This window comes from Benincasa hispida, chromosome 6 (assembly GCF_027475165.1).
Source record: "Benincasa hispida cultivar pf3 chromosome 6, pf3_genome.v1.1, whole genome shotgun sequence".
Classification (NCBI taxonomy): domain Eukaryota; kingdom Viridiplantae; phylum Streptophyta; class Magnoliopsida; order Cucurbitales; family Cucurbitaceae; genus Benincasa; species Benincasa hispida.
Genome location: NC_143483.1, coordinates 58,392,075 through 58,399,445, shown reverse-complemented (window position 1 = coordinate 58,399,445; position 7,371 = coordinate 58,392,075). Strand labels below are relative to the sequence as shown.

Here is a 7,371-nt window from a genome sequence, read left to right as displayed (position 1 = left end):
ATGAGATATTTATAGGATACGACGATACGTTAATTTTTATAAAACTAGGATATAGATAAATTTAGCGTACAAGTTCATGATAATAATACAAAAAATAACATCTAAGATATTGAAGTACAATAGTCAATAAAATGCAATAGAAAAGTGGTCTTCTTGTAATCTTATTTCTCCCCCAATTAATATTGATTTCCATTTATTTGGTCTTCTACATATTTTAAGCCTACAAGTGAGCAGAGTGTTAAGTGATATAATATTAAATTTAACTTCCCCGTTAACTTAAACTTTTGAGTCAATAGATGATTAAAAGGAGGTGATGGGTTGTAAAAAAAAAAAATAAAAAAAAAAAATTGCTTAGTGAGGATGGTGAAATGATGGAATGATGGGGGGCCTACCTTTCCTTTTGTTTGTTTAATTGTTTTTTGAGTTAGGCTAACTTAGGCATTTGGGCCATTGGGCCATTGGGCTTTTAAAAAAACATGGGTTGTTGGAGTGTTTAAACTTGCTAAAATAAACTTGATTTCAAATGGAAAATATCTTCCCATTCTCTTCACGTGATTTTCTCTTTCCGTATCTAGGGTGCGATTTTCCCTTCCTCTTCCCAATGGTTCTCAACTCCTTTCTTCATAATTATCTTCTATCTTCTGTTCGATACTTTCTGAAGATTTTGTCAAAAACGAAGCACAATAGCCTTCAATCGGTCGTCGGTGCCATAACCATCCTCTTTCGCTCCTGATTCACAAGGTTAGCTATAAGGTTTTTTAATCAATTTTATTCTTCGATTTTCTTGTATGATCAAGTTTTCTAACATTTTGGATTTGTTCTCAATTTTTTTTCCTCATCCGACATCCTCTTAGATTTCGTCTTTGTTTTTAGGTCGGATTCTTCCTCAACTTTTCCATTCAGCTTCATTTCATTTTTAAATTTTGATTTTATTTGTGCTTTTGTACATTTCATTACTATTGAATGAAGTATGTTGATTTTACTAGTCAATTTGATGATTTTATTGTTTAATTGATTTTTTTTTTTTTCATTTTTAGATGAAATCCAGGGCTTCATGCAATATGAGGCATATTAGTCTATCACTTCATCTCCAAAGATTCTTCTTTTGATGTTTCATGAGTTAACTTTGGTTTTTAGGTTGAGAACTTCATTTTTTTTTTTTTTGCAAACAGTGATGTACTTCTCTATCATTGATAGATTAATATGACTTTAATGATATTTGTATATCATTGAGACTCGTATTCTAGTCTATTAGTAATATTAGTCTATATCACTAATAGACTTTGTCTTCTATCAATGTTATGAGTGCAACAGTAAAACTTTATCAACATTCAAGAATTCACAAAAAAGAATAGCTTGTTTGTGTGTTCTAATATTTATTTATTTAATTTGTGGGTAATATAACACAATATATTAGTGATAGACCCTATTAGTGATTTTTTATACTATCAAAATAGAAGTATTGGTAATGGACACATATTAATGATATAGTCTATGGTTGATAGACTTTAAGAGCTGGATCTTAATTAATTTATTGATTATGTTTGTCCTTTTTTTCATGTTAATGCTATTAATGAAGTTAAATTTCAAGTGATTGATGGAAGTAATTGAAAGTTATATGGATTGACATGAATGTACTATCTCCAGTTTTCAAGTCGACCTCGAAAATAAAGAATATTATCTATTGGTGAAGAGAAAAGTTACTTAAAATGAACGTGCGGTAGAAAGTGTAAATTTCCACCATTTTTATATTGATGTGGCATTACAATTTTCATAAGAATCATTTTGCTCGAGGAATAAAGAACATTCCTTTATCCATTTTTGTTAGTAGTAAATACATTCAATTTATTTGTGATCCAAGTTTTCAATGGTAACCTACAATTTTTGTCAGTACATTTTGATAGTGATTGGAGTTGTTGCTATGAAGAAAGTAGTTATAGTATGAAGTAACATCACTGTGAAGTCTATTGCTGATAGACTTCAACATGTATTAAAGATTAACATAACTTTTTCTCAATAAAAAGTACAAATGCACATAACTTGTAATGATTCAAGTTGTGATCCAACATTTTGTATTACTGATATGGTCTATCACAAATGTGTATCACAACATTTGATATGGACTTCAACACCTATTATGAATTAGTTGTTTAATTTGTAATTTTTCTTAATAAAAACCACAAATGCACATAATTTGCAATAATTCAACTCGTGATTCAATATTGTTCTATATTAATATGATATCAACTACATATGAAGGTAATGTCAAGTCTATCACTAATATGGTCTATTATTGATAGATTTTAGCATTCAATTAAGAGTCACAATTGTTTAATCCTTATAAGTTTACTCGATGGAAACAAAAAGACACATAACTTGTAACGATTCAATATGTGATCCAACATTTTTCTATATTAATACAACAAAATCAAGTACACATTGTGAAGTTTATCATTGATCTTTTCTATCGCTAAGATACTGCAAATATCCACAAAACTAAGTTTCTACAATATCCACAAACTTAATGTACCACAATTTGCACCAAACTAATGTACTACATTATAATCTTTTATTCTAGAAGTATGTCTTGTTTGTTTCTTTCTTTCTTCTGGTCTTTTGCATTTTCTAGTCTTTGTATTCTCAACATTTTCTTTGACGGGTTTAAGTTGTCTCTTCGGCCTCACATTTTCAACATTCTTTGTTATTTGCATAAATTTCATTTTTTCCTTTTCTTGAACAACTTGAAATGTCAACATTAAATTAGAAGTTAATAAATATATATCGAGTCTATCAGTCATAAAACAATATAGGAAATATTATAGGTTTCTATTATCCCTAATAGACTCTAATCAAAACACCCAAAAAAAAAAAAAAATTGTAGTGTGAATGAGCATTTACTCACATTCTAATGAAAACAAATTTAAATCCTTCAACTCTATTAATGATAAAAACCCATTGATGATAGACTCTAAAAAAAAGTAAATTAGTGATAAAAAAAAAAAACTATCAGTGCTAGACACGAATAAAAAAAAAAAAAAGTAGTGCAACTAAGCATTTACTCACATTCAAATGAACAAATTCAACATTAAGTCTATCATTGATAAAACCTGCAACTGAGCATTTACTCACATATATTCCAATGAAAACAAATTAAATATACTTCAAGTATATCTATCACGGATAAACTCTAATAATAATAATAAAAAAAAAACAGCACGGTAACTAATCATTAACTCACATTTCAATGAAAAGATGTGATAGAAATCACTGATAGACTCTAATCAACAACATCAACAAAAACAACAATAGATTCTAATCAACAACAAGAACCAAAAAAAAAAAAAAAAAGCAAGAATGGAATCTAAGCAATGAAACTATACATTTACTTACTTTTCTTACTTTGTGTTGTCAGGACCGATTTCAACCTAATGGAGGAGGAATTTTACCAAAAATTGACTGATTCTCCCTCGCGCGATGGCTTTCTCACGGTCGATTTCAAATTTTTGGTTTCGTTAAAATGAATTGTCAAAACTGAAAGAACAAATGGAAGAAACAGGTTTCTCATGGCTGAATCGTCAAAACTGGAAGAACAATTGTTGAAACGCGACCACTTTCTCATGATCGACTTCAAGATTCCCTCGCGCGATCGCTTTCTCATGGCCCAAATTTCTGAAACTAGAAGACCAATGGAAGACGATGAAATAGGAAAAATAATTGTTAAAACTGGAAAACTAAAAAGGGAAGTGGCTAATCATTGGCTTTTCAAGGTTTTTTGGGACAATTGACAAAAATGGCCTATCTAGAGATTTGTTTTTGAAATTTAGACCCTTTCTACGAACATTATTTGTTTTACCCCACAATTTTACAAACAATGTAAAATTACTATATTTCCCTTCAATATTTCAAAAGTCACCAACCCTCTCCCAAAACCCCACTCGTTTTTAATGTTAATTTTTTTCCTTAGAACATCATTTTTAGCGTTTTCTGAACAATTTTGAGCCTAAAAGTTAATTTTTTCTATAAAAATCGGACCATTTTTTTCTTCTAGAAATTGGTCTCCACCTGATCGGGTTTCATACGAGGTTGACAGGGTATGTGACCAGGAGGGACTAATGGTGCCCAGCCGGGGTGGAAACTAAGAACGTTATATACTATTTTTTGGCCTCGTCTTCAACCTGCCCGGGTATGGGACTGGGCTAAAAAACAGTATGTTCGAAGTGCACTAATTCCCAGTCGGGCCCATGCAAATATGCACCAATTCCCGACCGGGCTTATGCAAAATATGTTCAAAGTACACTGATTCTCGGCTTGGCCCATGTAAGTATGCACCAATTCTTGGTCGGGCACATGCAAAATATGTTCAAAGTACACTAATTCCCGGTCGGGCATATGCAAGTATGCACCAATTCTCAGCCGAGCTCATGCAAAATATGTTAAAAGTACACTAATTGCCGGTCGGGCCCATGTAAGAATGCATCAATTCCCGGTCGGACACATGCAAAATATGTTCAAAGTACACTAATTCCCAACCGGCCCATGCAAGTAGGCACCAATTCCCGGTCGGGCTCATGCAAAATATGTTTGATCAATTTCTTTCATACCCGGTTAAGACTTGGTGAAGCCCGACCGAGTGATTTCAATCAATTTCCTTCATCCCTATTGAAGCCTGGCCAGGTATCTTAAACTATTTTGTACCCGGTGAAGCCTGATCGAGAATCTTAAAAAAAAAAAAAATCATATATTTTTTTATTTTTTTTTATAACTATATATATAAAAAAGAAACAATAAACCAAACACGCATAAATACAATCAAGTGAATTCTAACCTGGAAAATCAATTTTAGTAGATACTTTTTTGTATTGGAATGTGAAGAATTTTTTTGTCAATTAATTTTAGATGAATTATTTTTTTGTGAATAAATGTTTGTGGTGGAGAATTTTTGGTGAATTAATTTGGTAGGTTGGTTGTTGAAATTAAAAGTGAGAATTTAATAAGGGGCATAAAAACAATTATACAACCAAAATTTCTCATGCTTACATCATTTTTATCATCAAGGGGTTAAAAAAATTTGTTTTTAAAAAATAGGTCAAAAATACAAAATAAAACTCTAAAAAAAAGTCATTTTTATCAATTTTTTTTTTTTGAAAGCGGAAGAATAAAAGGGAAGAGGATGGGAAGGGGAAAGTGACTGATCGTGGGCTTCAAGAAAACACCGATAGTGAGCCTTTTAGTCTTTTACTATGGGCTGAAATCAAATGGTTCCATATTTGTCATTTCTTATATTTTTTTTTATATATCTGCAATTAATTTGGGTGAAATTTTCATATTTGCAAGTAGCCCACCTAATTTAATGTGGTTTGGTTTGGTTTTCTATAATTTTCTATTCTATTAATCGAGATTCGAACCAAAAAAATCGGTTCTTTTAGGCAGTGAACCAAGATGTCCACAAACTTTGGAGAAATCAAATTGAACCGGTCGTTCGATTCGTTTATGTCCGATTTGTCGGCTTGGACCGAGTTTTGCACATCCCTACTATGAATAAAATGTCGTTATGTAATGAAAATTAACCTAGTTTTGATGAGATTTTTCATGATAAGGATTAAATTATTACTTGTCAAAATTTAGAAACGAAATTGTTACCAATTATAGTTTAGATACTAGCTTGTTATTTCTATGAAAATTCAAGAACAAAAAGTGATTTTTTTTTATAATAATTTTAAACTATAAAACAATCAAAAAAATTTGATGAACAAATTATTAAACTTTTAACTTTTATCGATAACTACATGACTTAATAGGTATGCCTTAAAGTTAAGTTTAAGGAATAAATTTATAATATAACTTTTAATTAAATCAAAATATGTAAGACAATAACAATGTAGAAACAAAGACCTTTTTTCTTTAATCCTAAAAGAGTTTTTTTCACTTCTTCAAACATCCTAAAAAAGAGTTATTGTAAAAGAAAAGGATTGTCGTTTGTGAAATTTGAAAATGGGGAAATAGGATTGGTGAAATTTCAGAGCTAAAATAGGCAGAATGAAACCGACACATCGGTTTAAGGAAAAGTAGATTTTTTTTTAATCATTTTCTACTTGTCGTTTAGGCGACATGGAAATAGAAAACCCAAAACTTGAGTGTCAAAACGATTGGTGGGACAGTGAAACGTGCAAATACTTTGCATTCTACACTCCGTTTCTTTGCTTTTGGAACCTTCTAACCCTTAAAAGATCCCTTTTCTCTTCTATTTCAAATGCATTTTTCTTAGGATTTGAAATCTCTATTTTCTTAGGTCTCGTTCGACAACTATTTGATTTTTTTATTTTTTTTATATGAAAATAAAGTCTATAACTCTAATTCTACCTCCATGCCATCGCATACTACCAACGCATTCCTTCGACCGCATACACGTATACCATCGGCCGCATATCATAGGTCGTATCACTGCATGCCCTCGGCCGCATACTCTCGTGTAGCAAGGCCGCCGCATCACACCAACGCATAGTATCGTGCATAGCATCATCGTGTGACACCAACGCATAGTACTGCCGCATACCATCGACGCATACCTTCGGCCGCACACCTTAGCATTACCGTATGCCCTCGCATCACTGCATACTACCAACGCATTTCCTTCGGCCGCATACACGCATACCATTTTGTCCATCGCATCCATTGCGTCGTATGCGCACGTAGTACTGTTGCAACCATCGCATCCATCATGCCATGCGTAGTTCTAACCTCTCAAAACATTGGTTGCCGCATGTGTTTCACTTAGCCACACTTTGGCTTCCTTCAACGCCCCAAATAACCTCTAAAAACTTTATGGCTAACGCATGGCACCATACCAACGCATTGTCAAATACTTGGTCATTTTTGCCTTGGCTTCCAACGCATAGTTCCTTTTTGCCATTATACTTAACCCAATTTTTACTAGTTAAGGCTTTTCTAAAACTACTCAAGGAAAATCTATTCAACACTTAGAAATTTCCTTCACTTCAACATAGAATTTAATTTTCACCTACTTAAGTAGGAAAAATGGAAATCCGGGTTTCACATTTACTTCCCCCTTAAGAAAATTTCGTCCTCAAAATTTACTCGAACTAACTCTGGTTTAAGGTTTCACAACAACCACTGTTGTAACCTCTTATAACCTTGTCTATTACCATTCTTCCACTACGCTACTCTGATATCAACTTTCTTAGTTTGTCCAATGATACCTCACCTAGCCATCTCTAAACTAGATGTTGAACCAAACTATCCACAATATGACTTTTCTATCTCAAATACTAAATGAGAATAATTTAAATTCATACTTACCTTCCTTGGTAGATCTTCATGCAGTGTTGTGAGTTCAGCTCCGGTTGCCTGCTA

The 7,371-nt window shown here is 32.3% G+C and overlaps 1 long non-coding RNA gene across 1 annotated transcript; it reads left to right on the top strand.

The window, feature by feature from the left end:
• The first annotated feature begins 518 nt into the window (after positions 1-518).
• LOC120079480 (uncharacterized) lies at positions 519-1,552 on the top strand. The gene is made up of 2 exons (XR_005482243.2): positions 519-741; positions 1,038-1,552. It is a non-coding gene; the product is annotated as an uncharacterized LOC120079480 (long non-coding RNA).
• The last annotated feature ends 5,819 nt before the right edge of the window (positions 1,553-7,371 follow it).